Genomic DNA, 16,253 nt, shown 5'->3' with positions numbered 1-16,253 from the left:
CCAGTGTAAAATCCCAGCGAAATATTTGAATATTGGTTAAAAGGGTTTACTTCAGTAAGGCAAGGCCAGCCGCCTAATAAATCTAGTTTCCTTCACTCTGTGTAGTGAGATTGGCCTTTAATGTTTAGAAGATGGCGGTGGTTAGCAATAGTTAACAGAGAGTGGACGGGACTAGAGACTAGAGAACAGATGTGCAGAATGTGAACCGCTAAAAATTAATTAAACGAAAAGTACAAGAGGCCTCGGGGGCATTTTAAACCGTAAATAGGAAAACTTTCCGTATTGTAGCTGTGATTTTCATACCATAATACGAAATATAACATGCCTTTGGGTATTATGAAACTAGTGGATCGAGGGAAAGTTCTTTAACGTAATGATACAATATACTTTTTTTTCTTCAGTATATTAGACAAAAACATATTGTAAGTATATTACGTTACATATACGTTATGCTATCGTACAAAATTATACTAATTTAAAAAAAATTATGGAGATTATTATGGGATATTTTTAAACTGAAAAGAAGAAGTTCATTTGAAAATTATTATGCTGGAACAGAATTCATTATTGTCTACTCACACAAAGAAATTTTTTATAAACACTAAAAAACAATCAATATTTATTAATGGACTAATTTTGTGATTTTGCATTTTGAGCTAGTAAAATGACTTCATTTAAAATGACTGTATATCTTATTATAAATTAATTAAAACGTCGGCCGGTTTCGAAGCAAACAGCTTCTTCATCAAGACATTCAATTTCGATTATTTTATATTTTGAATGTTATACTACAAAATAACTTCGCACGAGAACGATCGTTGTCACATACAATTTCTAGAACACTTTTTTTCAGATCAACACTCAAGAGCATCAAATACGGATTTTTTTTTCAATGGAACATCTACTTTAAAAAAAATGAAGCAGTTTTTAATTAATAAACCATACTTTGTGACATTGAACTTGGGCGTATCTCTATGAAGATCTATAAAAAATAATTAGCCTACATATTTCGTACTCTTAAAACGAAGCATTTCGCAGTTGGAGGTTCGGCTGAGTTGCCCAAGTACACTTAAGGATTTAATAACTGTAAAATCTTATTGCCATTTTCAGTAAAGCCCATTTCAGTTCGTGCAATAATCAACCCCTTTCCGATTCCATAACTTTTTAGTGCCTTCTTAGTTACCTACATTCTAATAAACAGTTAGTCCAGGTGTTTTTCGGCAGCCTTGCATTTCCAACGGAGGGATGTTTTCCTTCTTCTCTCTCCCCCACCCCTCACCGAAGGTCCGGGGTCGGGAACGTTCCCGTCTTGAATATTTAATATATAGCCACAAGGGGCCGTGAGAAAATTTATATTTTTATTCTTAATGGGCAATAAAGTTTTTTCGCATATAATACTTGACGTAATGGCGAAAGGGCACCGGCACAAATTGCCCTTTCATAGAAAACCTCATTGTGCCGGAATATACGGATACGAGAATCATTATTAAACTGGTGCGGAGGACTTTATCATAATGTGAGGCCCCGGTGGAATTTTGTTATTTTTTTCGTATTTATTATGAAATTCCGAAATTACTTCACTTTGACTTATTACATGTCATATTATATTATGTTCACACATGAAATACGTTTGTGTGTAGCACATTCTGTACTCGCGTGTGCATAGACAACAGAAACGAATTCAGTTTTTTTAGTAATATTTCGATTTCTTCTTCAAAAGTTACAGAATTAAAAAAAAAAAACTTTAAATGCGTTTATACTGTTGCTATTGTTTTTGTTGTCGTTATGTTACATATCGTAGTCGTACAGAAAGTGACCAACTAACAAAACGTAAAATGTTCAGGAGGGTCATTTAACTCACTTTTGCGGGGCAAAAAAATAATTAATGCCGTTAGTCATTTTTAAAAAGTCAATACATCATACTTCCAAGTATAAAATCCTTTGGGATTTTTTTCAGGCAATACAAAGCTAGTAAGATATCAAATAGTCAATGATCACGTTTTTGTAAAAAATGCACTCGGTCACTTTCTCCTGTATGACTACGATATGTAGATCATAAGATTTTTCTAATGTTAAAGGCACTTTTTTGTGTTATATAAAAAAATATGTTTTTGTCAATATTTTATTGTAAAGCTGTAAAGATTTGATCTTTGATATTCTATAATTATAGTTTTGCTCGTATACTTTTTTAAATCATGCAATAAGTATTATTAAATTTATAGATAAAAAAAGTACAAAAAATAGGGTTTATTGTCCCTAAATACTTCATTTAAAATTTTTATAGGCACATTAAACACCTTTTTACATTAGTATATTCAAAGGTACTTGCCGTTGAACATTAAAATTTATATATTTTTGTGTTTATCGTACAAAGTTAGTTTTTTTTTTCTTGTTTGTATGTTTGTTTTGATTTTTTATTACTACGACTTAAATGACATATTATTATTACATATGATATGACGAGAAAAAAATCTAAATTTGTAACGATTATTAATTGATTCAATTATGTAATTTCTATTAGAAAAGTAGTTTCATCGTAAACCATTAAAATAATTCAGTTACAGGCTTTTCTCCATGACCACACATTATAATGCCTAGAGAAACACAAGCGTTATACAATAGTACATCCCAAGTACATACATATCGCTCACTCCTTTCAAGAAAATAAAAAATAAAAAATCGTTAATTTTCAGTTGTGCATGTTTTCGGAATGCCCAGAAAATGTACTATATTCTAGCAAAAGAGACATATTTTTAACTTAATATTTACCCGCTACAGGGCAGAAAGTGTTGTTTTTGCATTTAGAAGAAAAGGTATTGTTTAATGATATTTTTAAATATAATAAATATTTTTCAAATGGAGAAAAAACCTTCAGGTTTTACCTAAAAAGATCTGTTGCACAGTAAAACGTTCAATAAGTGGCTTGATATTTATTTTTAATACATTGTATTATTATTTGAAACTTTAAAAACGTTCTCTTGAAAAATCAAGTTTTTTGATTTATGGCGTTCTTGAAAGGAGTGAGCGATATGTTCATTGTAATTTGTAACATCCAGAAAGTCAATCGGCATAGAAGTAGAAGATACACGGAAATCAGGATGTGCTACGGGAAACGCAAGAGACAAGATAGAAGTATAGCCAGTATATATCCTTGTAGCAGTACCTAATAGCTAGGTACACAGCGAAGCAGATCGGCCCGGCCCTCAGATAAAGCTCCCTAAGACATGCCTTATCTTTTATGTTGTACTGGAATCGAATCTTACTGTTGCGTTTCTAGAGATCTGTTGTCGAAACTTCCGAGATTTATATTGAAGAAAGGATTATTTAGAGAAGATTATCCTGTCTCGGCCAAGCTGTTTCTCTTTCTGCTTTATTATTCCTTTCGGTTAGAGGATTATATAGACAGTTATAAACAGACCTAAAATGTATAAACAAAGGTGTTTATAATTAAAATATAACTTTGTTTTAAAATCACTATAAATATTTTATTTTAACTTAATTATAATGTCTACCGATTTCTTTATTTATAAAAATGAAATAATATCTATTATTCGATATTTCACTTTTACTTACCGCTGTAATAAAATAATAATAATAGTTTTCGATGAATGTATATTATATCCATGGTATATTATATTAGTAATTTTTGTATTGACATTTCTTGGTAGAACTGAATTTTATGTAATAAAATAACAACTCTACAGTTTATCCATATTTATTTTATTTGACATTATCAGACAGTTCTGATATGTCGGTAACTACAAATATATATAGTTATTTAGTCATTAAAACATTTAAAAAAACTTAAAGTAGATAATTGTGAAATAAAACTTGGATGTAAATACTGCATCAATGATTTTTTTCTTGGATAAATTTTCTCCTTTATTTATCAACATTTTTCAACAGACAACATTTTTTAAACCCTATAATGTTATATTTTCTTTTTGTGTTACTTCTAAATGGCCTGGTAATAAAACAAAAAATATTTTAAGTCATTTTGATGACGTAAAAATTCTAATTTATGAGACCTCTAATGCTTAATTACAACGTTCAGACAGTAAGTAATATATCGTATTATAATAAATCAGCTTTTGAAGTGTACATAGTAATCAACGTACTGTTTTTTCACCCACAGAGATTCATGGTTTGACTACATTGACATTTCCAAATATAATACATACTCGGCACTTACAGAGATAAAAATAAATATGTCTTTTGAGTTTTTTATTTTATTATACCCTAACAAATAAATACTAAAAAATCGGACGTGACGCCTTATGCGTTCACACATTGCATACTGCTAAGGACGAATCTGATTAAATGAAATTATAAAGTTTATAGATTTAAAATAAAACAGATATAATCATTATATTCCGTGTTATCGCAATATGAAGACGTAAATTTCATAGAAAAGTTTTCAAGATTCATGTATCAGAGAATAATATTGGACCGTAGCCAGCTGGGATTTCGTTCATTTTATAAGTTTACGTTATTTTGTTACTGGAAAACTAGTCCAATATATAGAAAAAAAATTCCAAGCCAAAAATTCTATTACCTGGCGATTTTCATTAAGTTCATGCCATTCATTAAATTTTCATTTAAAGTATTCTATTTTACTATTTAAAATAAAATTGTAAATATACAATTTATAATTTGATTCTTTAAAGCAATTTTTACTAAAAAAAATGATATTTTGTCGGTATTATGTATCTATTCTTACGTAATATACATATTTACAATATTTTTTGACATCTCAACATAGACGAAGAAGAATATGGAAGTCTGGGTGTTAACAGGACTTATGACCTATCATAGGCTGATTAAGTGATCACTTTACACACAGTTCATAAGCCCTGTTAATACCCAGCTTTAGACTTACCATATTCTTTAGGCTTGTTAAGATGTCAAAAAAATGGAATAATAACTCCTAAATGGAAAAACCCAGATGTGTGAACAAGTAAAAATGGACACACTCAAAATATTCTATATATATATATATATATATATATATATATATATATATATATATATATATATATATATATATATATATATATATATATATATATATATATATATATATATATATATATATATATATATATATATATATATATATATATATATATATATATATATATATATATATATATATATATATATATATATATATATATATATATATATATATATATATATATATATATATATATATATATATATATATATATATATATATATATATATATATGTGTGTGTGTGTGTGTGTGTGTGTGTGTGTGTGATTCTTCCATACCTATGTAGAATTTACCAAATAACAAGAAGCTATAATGTATTTTATTTGGTTTCCGATAGTAAAATAGGTAAGTCAGTTCAATTAATTTCAATAAAAGTCGGTCAGAACACGCCAAAAGTCCATCTATTATGTTGTGACAAGCGAAATCATAAAATCACGTGCTATTGTAAATCAAAAAGCCTTTCACCCCCTCCGGAATAACAATAGGTGCGAATGTACAACAGAGAGTGGGTATGGACCGACAAATACTATGTGCTAAATTACACTTACATACTCGTATATCGTATATGTAGGTGATAATAATAACTTATTTAGAGAAATAAAAATGATCCACAAAGTCAAAATGATCCACAAAGTTAATGCTTTCAAGATGATCCACAAAGTTAATGCTTTCAATATCCAAAAAAAAAAGATAATAATAACACCGGGCAACAATGATTTTGTAACTGAAATTTTGATAACTGATTTGGACTAAGTTAATCGTTCTTATTCAAAGTCTATATGGTGACAAGCTTGTATCGCGTCAAGTTTTGATGTTACAGTCATATTGTTGTTTGTATGGACCCCATACGTTGAAACCGTAACAGTGGTTTGTATCTAAACATGTTTTAGTCTAAGGTCTAAGGGATTCAAAAAAAGTATTAATAATTATGGAATAACCAGTGGAAATATATTGACTTATTAATATTGAATACGATAGCATTATATTTTTACATCTATTTATACATAAATAATAGGATTAACTTTAGTCAATATCAGAATTTAAAATATCCATAACTAAAAAATCTGACGTGCTACATTTTTTTGTTTTCATTTTTTAATTCAGCTATGCAAAGTGCATAAAGATCAGGTATTTTCATGCCAGTTACAAAATGAAACTTGTAAATTTTGGCCAGTGTAATTTCCTGCAGTTTTGTTAGCTTCGATACCTCAATCAAATGACTTGTGACATCAAACGTGGAGGTCCTCATCGAAAAGTTTCATTTCCAATATCGCACAAAAAATCCTTTAAATGCTATGTGTTCTGTTTACTGTATTCTATCGAAATCTTAATTAAAGTTGTGACAAGACGTGACCAATCCTGTGTTAAACCAAGATGAAAACATTAAATCGCACCAAAACGTTATCACGTTACTTATCAGTTTACAAGGTAGAATTCCTGATTACTTTAAATCATTTATAATGGAAATGTAACGTTTTGGTGAGGACCTCCACAAATGCATTCGGTATGTACGGACTACTATTCCTCAATTATACCCGTTTTTGGTACAATGTTACATAAAACCTTTTTTTTCTCCAATTAAATGTTACATATACGTACTACATTACTGAAGTGTTGACACAACGTTACATTTGAATGTCATATGTGCGATTTTATATATGTACCTGCGACACGAGTTTTTACCTGTTATAGGTTAAAACATGTTTAAAAAGACAGTTTATGATGCAAGGGCAGCGCCATCTATTGAATATATTGTGATCAAACGTAATCATTGATCATAGGGGACAACGCGTTCTGACAGCTACTGTCATTTTTACAGTTTCATTTATTTTTTTATATTTTCATTGCTTCATAGTCATTGTGAAATAAAGGTTTATTAAAAATTCGGATTTTCTCTTTTCTTTCTTTTCCGTTTGATTAGACTAAGCCACAGCAATGTGTGGCCGGTACAGCTAGTATTAATAAGTATTCAATAATTAATAATCTAGAAGATTTCCCACCATTTTCAATATTAGAAGTTGACAGAGATATTTTTTTGCCATAAAGTTTGATTACAGCAATAGATGTAAACCAGAGAAAAGGGCTTAAAAAAGAGTAGGTACATATTAGAGGATATTGTCTATGGTATATTTAATTGATAATCTGCTTGCTTATTAATTTCATTCCACTTCCAACGTTTTTTTCTTCCTTCTTTGTATAACTATAATTGGCTAGCATCACCGAATATCCTTGATTAAAAAAAAAGATAATGAGAATTTGTTTGGCGGATGAGAATGTTTCAGGTAGATTTAAACACACACCGCTTGTCGCGGGTAAAATAAAGGTAAATAAATTCAACACAGCGAAGGTGTGAGTCGAAATGGAATAAAAGTAAAAGCAGAAATGTGGAATGCGAGTACAGAGAGCAAAGGGAAGGGGCTTTGTGTTCCGCGCGGCGCGCTGACGAGCAATGTCGCCCTTTGCGAAGCGGCATCTCAAATTGAAAGCGCACTTACTGGGTAAATTGCCCCAACAAGGTAGAATAATTATCATAAACATGGGGTGTAAAACAGCTTAGCGGAGACCCGACCCGGGAATGAGATATCTCCCGCGTCGCCGGTAGCGAATTGAAATTGATCTCCAGGGAATTATGTTCCAAGCGACGAGACTTGATTTCGATCGAAGTTATATAAAGTTACAAATTAGAGTGGAATAAATATCATAATTACAACATTTTGGTGTGTCCGAATACTTGTTTATACATCTGGATTATCTCCAATGAGATGAAGAAGAATATGGTCTATCTCACCAATAGATGTCTCTAGTGATTCAAGCAATATAGTTCGAAATTGAACCATATATGTATTTACTGTATATATATGTATATATATATATATATATATATATATATATATATATATATATATATATATATATATATATATATATATATATATATATATATATATATATATATATATATATATATATATATATATTTATATATATATATATATATATATACATATATATATATATATATATATATATATATATATATATATATATATATATATATATATATATATATATATAAATACACACACACATATATATATATGTGTGTGTGTGTGTGTATTTGCAAACATTCTTTGCCTCTTCTACACTCATGCATCTCCTCAAACATACCCGACGATTATTATGACTCCTGACCCGGCCGCTTTCAAGTATTTGACATACCTGATTGTGCCAAGTTTTCCTCGGTCGTCCTCTGCTTCTTTTTCCAACTACATTCGCCTCATAAATTTGTTTAACCGTTCTTTCTTCACTCATACGTTCCACATGTCCAAACCATCTCAACACACCTTTCTTAATTTTATCGATAATGCTTATCTTAGCCTTACATTCTTTCCTTATTTCATCATTCGAACATCTATCAAACATGATATAAATATATATATATATATATATATATATATATATATATATATATATATATATATATATATATATATATATATATATATATATATATATATATATATATATATATATATATATATATATATATATATATATATATATACATAATACAATAATTAAAGAAAACACTTTGTTTTTTACCACTTGAGTTTTATTATAGACTACATGTTTCAGAAGTTAAACTTCCATCATTCAGGTCTGTATAATAACTAAAATATAAATATATTTTAGTTATTATACAGACCTGAATGATTGAAGTTTAACTTCTGAAACATGTAGTCTATAATAAAACTCAAGTGGTAAAAAACAAAGTGTTTTCTTTAATTATTGTAACATGTCTTACCACAAAGTCAATGCCGAAACAATAAATAAAATATATATACATATATGAAATAGTGTGGTAGTCAGTCATGGGTAGAATTAGTAAATGTTAAACGTGTGTAAAGTGATAACTTAAATCAGCCTATGACGGTCGTTAGCCCCGTAAAGCTCAGATGCCAAAAAATAATCTAATAATTTATTTTTAAAAATTAATTAATAATTTTTATTTATAATTTATTTATATTGGTTGTATCCAGCCACGAGTTGGTTAAATGGAAAACAAAGAAAACAGAGATCACATATTTCTGATGTTTAATTCCGTAGTGCTTGCGAAGCAATGAAAATATTAAATATCTTTTAAACAACAATGCAATCAAAAACATTAAAAGCGACAGAAACTGTTAAGAAGCACCATGAGCTATAGTATTGGATATGAGTGTCGGATATGTTCCTGTTAGTTCAATAGATGACTCTGCTATTAAAAACTGTCGTTTTTTATTTATTTATTAAATTTTAATAATTTAAAATATAAGTATTATAACTTTGAAATGTGCAATATTTAGTCGGAAAAGTTGTGTCGAAATTTCAAACCTCAAAGCAAAATTACATTTTTATTTATGCATAAATAACGTATTTGATAAAATAAAATTAATGACTTCGCGTAATGTATGAATATTTTAAAAGTCGTTAAAATAAATTATTGATGTAAAACACGAGAATTCGTCATAAATAAGCTAGCTTGACAACCTTGATTCAGTATCAATAAAAAATGTGTAAACACGTAAAATTTAATACTTAAAACACTTTAGTGGGAAGTGATAAATGACATTTGGCGAGGCATTACTCTATCGGATTATATCGATAAGGCAAACTGGCTACTACAGGCAAGGGCTAGGGACGAGTACTACGGAGCTTCCAGCCCGGCAGTCGGTCGCAGGAACGATTACAGGTACACAAAAAGCCTTGTTTACTGTAATTAAAACAATGTTTGCGATCGGAGGGGTGTTAATTATCGGTGGATGGCTCCAGGAGGCTTTCACGCTCCCGGTTCCGGCGCTGTTTGCAAAGCTTAAGAGGGAAATTTCCGGTAGAGTAAAAATCCAGAGGTTTAAAGCGGAATATCCTATTTTGAAGCGCGAGTTTCAAAGCAAAATTAAGCCATATTGCCAAGGTTCATTGTTCAGTTTTCATAAGCACTTTTCTCGTCGAAAATGAAGCATTTGCTTATCAGAAAATATGTATGTTTCAGCATTCTGTAAATAATCCAATAAGCTTACGCCACTTTCTAAATATTTATATATTTATCATTTTTCGGTAATCATTTGAACCTACTTGTCAGCATTTCGATTTGAAAATATTATCTAAGATAATAATGTATATTGGCCGTATATAAAATTAAACTATTGTAACCAACGAATATATAACATTTATTACATTTTTATTTATTGATTTGTCGTTTAATTTGTAGAACTCCATTTTAATTTATGTATTAGTTTTAAATCAAACACAATTGTCACAATATTTTTTTTTGTTTTTCTTAACAAAATACAACTTAGTAGACTCAAAAAATCTATGTTTGATGTAAAATGAATACATACATTTATTACACATAGATTCAAGACTGCGGAGCGAAGGACTGATGGATTTTATTGTATCTACTACTGTCTTCTTCCTCTGCGTCGTTGTTTTTAATGCCGAGATGATAAAATGTTGAATTCGTGGCAGCCTTGATTTGGTCAGTCCATCTGGTGGGGAATTTTCCTATTCATTTACTACCTTCGACCCCTTGCCATTAAATTTTTGAGAATTTCATAATTTTTTGTGGTGATGTTTCCGAATAAATAGAGGACTCGTCTTAAATATTTTTTTTGTTAATTGTAAAATTTGTTTCGGTCGTAAATGAATAAAAATAAGTTTTCATATAATTCTCAAATATTTCTCAATGAACGATCAAGCTAATATCGTGTCGAACTGATGAGGCCAGACGATGTTATCAATATATGTATGTGTAACAAATTATTATGATAAAAATATATATTTTATATTCGTTGTTGCCTAATTTTGATTCTTACAGGATTTTGAAACGTTAAATTGACCCTTAGAATCTTGCAAAGGAGAAAGGGTGGATATATTAACGTATTTACGGCCAAATTGTATTTAGTAATTTAATAAAACATGCGTTTGAAGGGCCCTTATTATGCGTAGATCGCCAGACCCAGAACGAATCTCGGTGGCGGTGGCCCGGCGCAATGTCGGTACAAGCAGGCGATATAAACACTCGTGTTTGTTTGGGGCCTGTGGAGGGAAGGAATGTGGAATGTACACAATATGCTGTTACAATAGGGAACAGTGTGGCATCTTATCTAAGCTCTACGTAATATGTATATTCTACAGTCGCCGTCTACTTCATCCAGTATCTAGGCTTCTAGTTTCCCGTTCTACTCTCGCCCATCCTGTCGTGAACACTCGATAGCTGGATTTCGCGCACATAATAAGAATAAACAATACTTGGTAAATATTTATTGTACGTTATCAAGTTATATCGATGCCGATAGTAAAATGCACCAATATTCATGCACATACAGTTTGTGTAGACACCGTATACACCTTTGTACACGGTTGGGAACTGTCGATGTTGGTTTAATTTAAGCCAACACATACTCAAAGGGAATTCCTAAACGGACAACTATTTTCTCATATCTTTTAAGTCCTGAGAATTGTAAGGTTTATAATAAATATGATATAAAATAGACTATTATGACTGGTACATTCTGGTAAGCGTATGAAATATAAGGCTTGCTTTCGTGTCATATAAATTAAAGATTTACTATTGAAATGCAACTGCATTCATGCAGTGCAATTTCTATGGACCATCAGTGGCTGTTAAGATAAAATAAGAGAGAGAGAAAGGGAGGTAAATAATTATATTTTAAACAAAGCTATTTTATATGAGCATTTTAGAACTCTGTTAATATTTTCCATTGGGTATTTTTACTTTAATGTAATATTGTATCCATGGCGCATTGGAGATCCGATTCTCTGAATTCACTCTAGAGACAATTAGCAATCTGTCACAAGTATTGGATTCGGTAGGATTTATAGTGATGTTTCTGTGATTCTTGTGGACTAACCTTGATTGAGCACATCAGTACTAGCTAGTACTTGTATTCAGCTCCTAGCCCTCAGCCCTTCCAGTGAACCGTGAGGAATGTATCCAAACTGTGTCTGATGGATATTAATTGCAGTCGTGTCGTCGTTTTACTGACTAACCGTCGTAACTGAGATCTTTGCGGAGTTACAGTTATAAACTTTTATTCAGATTTTCTAAGAGAATATAAAAAGATAATAAAAATATCACCTTGGGATATAAAAATATTTTTGGGTTTTAAGGTGTGTGAGTTAGTATTTTTCCGTAAGTTTATTAATTTTTTAATAAATGAGAAATATTTGTGTTTTTATTATTTACAAAAACACTTCAATTTCATACTATTTCTGTGAGCCTAAGCGGTTCATTATAAGAAATACGTATAAAATTGTGGTAGAGTGGGTTCGAACCGAGAGACTCTGACTCAAAAGAGTCCGCAACACTAACCACGGCACCACAACCCGACACATTTAGAGCAAAAATGAACATTTTATTTGCATTTTACAATAGCTTCGTTTTTACTGATTTTACCATTACTTAGCCCATACCAAATTCGCACTATAATTTAGTTAAAAAATATTTCCTTAAGATAACATTTAATTGGGCGGCGAGGTGCGTTTATTGAAGTAGTTATTTTACTAATTGTATTCATAAGCTTTCAATTAACCAACGTTTATACTCTTATGGGCCATACTTTTAGGAAAATTATCTTAATTTTCAAACAAAACAAAAAAATATATATATATATACGTTTTTACTAGAAGGAACATGTGCATTCGCATTTATAACTCGTTCTTTCAATCTGGTTCACTTAGTACTTCAATGTCCTAATGTTGCCCTTCAGTTATTAAGTAAGGGGATCCTTACACTAGACTGACAAGACGATCCATCTCTATCAGGGGGTAGACTTTATCATATAGTGTGAGGGCGTCTACTGCTAGTGGACGGCGCGGTGTGACGTATGTATGTACTCGTAGTGAGCAGTGGATAGTGAGAAGGTGCTGGTCTCCTCTATTCAGAGGCGTTATCAATCACCATTCACAACCTTCTCCCGGCTATTCGTCACACCTAATTATGCACGACCCTGAATACCGAGCACTGAAGCTACATAACTTCTATCTATGAAGTTTTATTGTGAAAGTTTCGTGTTGCATATTGAGTAAAAAAATGAAACATTTAAATTGTTGATTTATTTTTTGTCTTCCATTCGATAAAATATTTTGTAAGCTGAATATTTTTATTTTCAATTTAAGTTTTACTTGATAAATACCACCATTTTTTAAAAATCTATTGTGACACGTATTTTGATGCATTTCTCATTATTTTTAAACAAAAAATGATGCGGAACGCATTGAAACACGTGTCACAATATAATTTTAAGAAAAAGTGGTATTTACGAAGTTAAACTTAAATGTAAAATGGATAATTTATTATAATGAAGTGATAGCCGAATCAATGACTGAAAATTTAAATTTGTAGTTTTAAACTAAAAAAATTTAATTGTTAGACTTAGTGGCTCTGAGACTTTTCCAGTAGTATACGAGTATTTAAAAAAAAAATATTTAGTACTTACAAATGCTGTGTTGTGATTTAGCGATTTTATTCGTACAAGATACCGAAAAACTTATCTTCTACATATTTTACGTATGTTATAAGTATGTATATTTTTCATCGATAAATTTATTGTAATTTTCGTTTTCATCATCCAAAATATCGTATATTAATCAGTAAATAATGCAATAATTAGAAAATCAAGTTCATATTACTCGATTAAAAAGAAATTTTATTGAAAAAATGAATAATATGAAAAACTAACACAGGTACCTAATATTTTGCAATGTGTTTTGTAGGTACAAAAAAACATGTAATTATGTAATATCGTGGATTTCACACTTAAATAGAGACGTTTTCCAACACAATTGATTACACATCCATATAATCTACATTTTTTACAGTCTATGCCGTCAGAATACTCATAACTATGTATAGACGCTAAAAGACTGCTATTATTATAAAAGGACGATTAGATAACATAATGCAATAAATTGGGTAAAAATAGCAAAGGTTTCCGACAGCATTCGAAGTCAGTGATGCGGAGAAATAATATATCGAACAAGACCCCCGATTGCCTTCCACAGTCCACAATATAACATTTAGGGCACTGGGGTACGCCGCATCCCCTTGAAGGGGGTGGCTACATACCCCGTCCCGCCATACTTAGTGGTGGAAACGGCCATGTGGGGTTACGTTGAAGAAAAAAAGTAAATATTTTACTCTACATCCGATAATTAAATACTAATAAATATAAAATTAAGCCGCAATTATTGAAGTACCACCAATCACGGAATAAAGGTGACTTTTTTTAAACATGGGTCAAAGTTTCATGTTATTTGGTCAATATATATTACAATATATATTCTAAAAACACAAGCGCAGAGAGTCGTCTAGCTCTCAGCGAATGCGTTCTAGTTTGAGCGTTCGAGATCTTGGCCATAATGTGATTACATTTTCACCATTTACGTTTTGGCGAAAAAAAATACTTGTAATTTTTACAAATTAATTATTAATTCTTCTGTATGCTAAAAAGAATCAGTATGGATTTCGAGTGATGTGGTATGTATCTTTTATGCAAAGATGTATGTACGTCGGAATGAGACCTAGAATAGTTTGCCCAATGTGTCGAGGGTAGAATTAATATCGTTTTGTTTTCCCGGAAGTCATTGCACCCGTGTTTGGGGATAGCAAGTAGTGGCAGTCGGAAATTCTGGGCGGGAAACATCTCTGGAATCGACAGTGGAATGACATATCCAAGATGTTAAGCTAATTACCAACTCCGCTATTCGAGTCACTTGAAGCGTTAGCGGCGTACAGTACAGTAGTAGAACGGGATACATGCCACTACAACTATCAACTCAATCATTCAATGTTATGGGTATTGAATAAAAAATAAGGGAAATTTTATATTGCTGCCTTTTTAGTATTATTCTGGATCTAGATTAAATCCTCTTTTTGAATGCTTTTTGGAGATTTATGGCACAATTTATAAAAAATAAAATAAACTCCTTACCTTTCAATAGCTCTTTTCTTTTCAAAACCATATATTTATTTAGAAGATTTTTTTTAAATGTAAAAACAGTGTTCTGAGAAAATATAAAGTATTATAAAAAATGGTTGGTTTAATTTTTGGTACTTTTCTCCAGCCGTTTTCGACAAGACCCTTATCATCTTCAGAGTTGGACACATACTAAACCCAAAGCATTTACATGTCCATCCCTGAAGATGACCAGGTTCTTGTCAAAACCGATTGGATAAAAGTACCAAAAATAAAAGTGGTAAAAAACAAAGTGGTATATTTTATAAAAACCCTTTTTATTTCATGAGTCGATATACTAAACGAATAAATTTGTAAGTATATGTAATAATAACCGCTTGTGGTTTTTCGTATCCCATTTAAAGAGACTTTTGGAAGGTATTAAAAGCTCTCATAAAAGATCCCAACCCCATTTGATCCACGTTCTTCCTAGAAAATTAAAATTCGATTCCAATATTTCCATAGTTTACCTACATCCATTATGCCTAGGAATATTAGACACTTTACGAGCAAAACGTTTCTCTTGTATGGATAGATACCTTTTTTAAAAATTTAAAATGAATTAGTTCAAATTGAATGTGAGAGATGAAAACGTTTTCCGTTAAAGGAACAATTCTTGAAGATCGAAGCATTGTTGGAATCCGTTTGAGTCAGTGATCCAAATTTTCGCCCATCGGCATTGTAAAACGTATAATGGGTCTTTAATAAAATTATGATAATATGGCGAATTTGGGAACTGAGAGACGGAGTCTGAGTGCCTAGTGCCTACTGCTTTGGGAAGGAGCTTCTCAAACGTTCTCTGCGATAATAACGTAATTAGTAACTCCAACCGGACAAAATGGCATAAAGGTGGCGGATGATAATGACAACTGAGGATAATCGGAAGGAAGAAATATTTTCCCTCGTAGTATAATCTATTAATGACAGTAAATACGTTTCATTATATAAATTTTATCATATGTATTCGTACATGTCCCGAGAGTTTTTTTTGTTCAATTTAAAAATGAAATTATGTGTTTTCAATGCTATGATTTACTTTATACAAGTCTATATGTCACAATGACAGTATTCAGAGACATTTGTTTGAGAAAGTATTATAAAATATGTTTTAAAATAATTGACTGATGAAAAAATATTTCCCACCATAAATATCTCAAATTCCATCACATTAACATCGCCCGGCGATAAAAACTCAAAAACTCGTAAAACTAGTGAT

At 30.7% G+C, this 16,253-nt stretch overlaps 1 protein-coding gene across 2 annotated transcripts in view; it reads right to left on the bottom strand.

The window, feature by feature from the left end:
• Window positions 1-16,253, bottom strand: part of stol (voltage-dependent calcium channel subunit stolid) — a 119,886-nt gene that overhangs the window by 35,623 nt on the left and 68,010 nt on the right. The window lies entirely within an intron of this gene.

This window comes from Brachycentrus maculatus, unplaced genomic scaffold (genome assembly GCF_059751285.1).
Source record: "Brachycentrus maculatus isolate JH-2025_06_01 unplaced genomic scaffold, ASM5975128v1 h1tg000199l, whole genome shotgun sequence".
NCBI classification, from domain to species: domain Eukaryota; kingdom Metazoa; phylum Arthropoda; class Insecta; order Trichoptera; family Brachycentridae; genus Brachycentrus; species Brachycentrus maculatus.
Note: the sequence above shows the minus strand (reverse complement) of the source record. Positions and strands in the feature narration are given on the sequence as shown.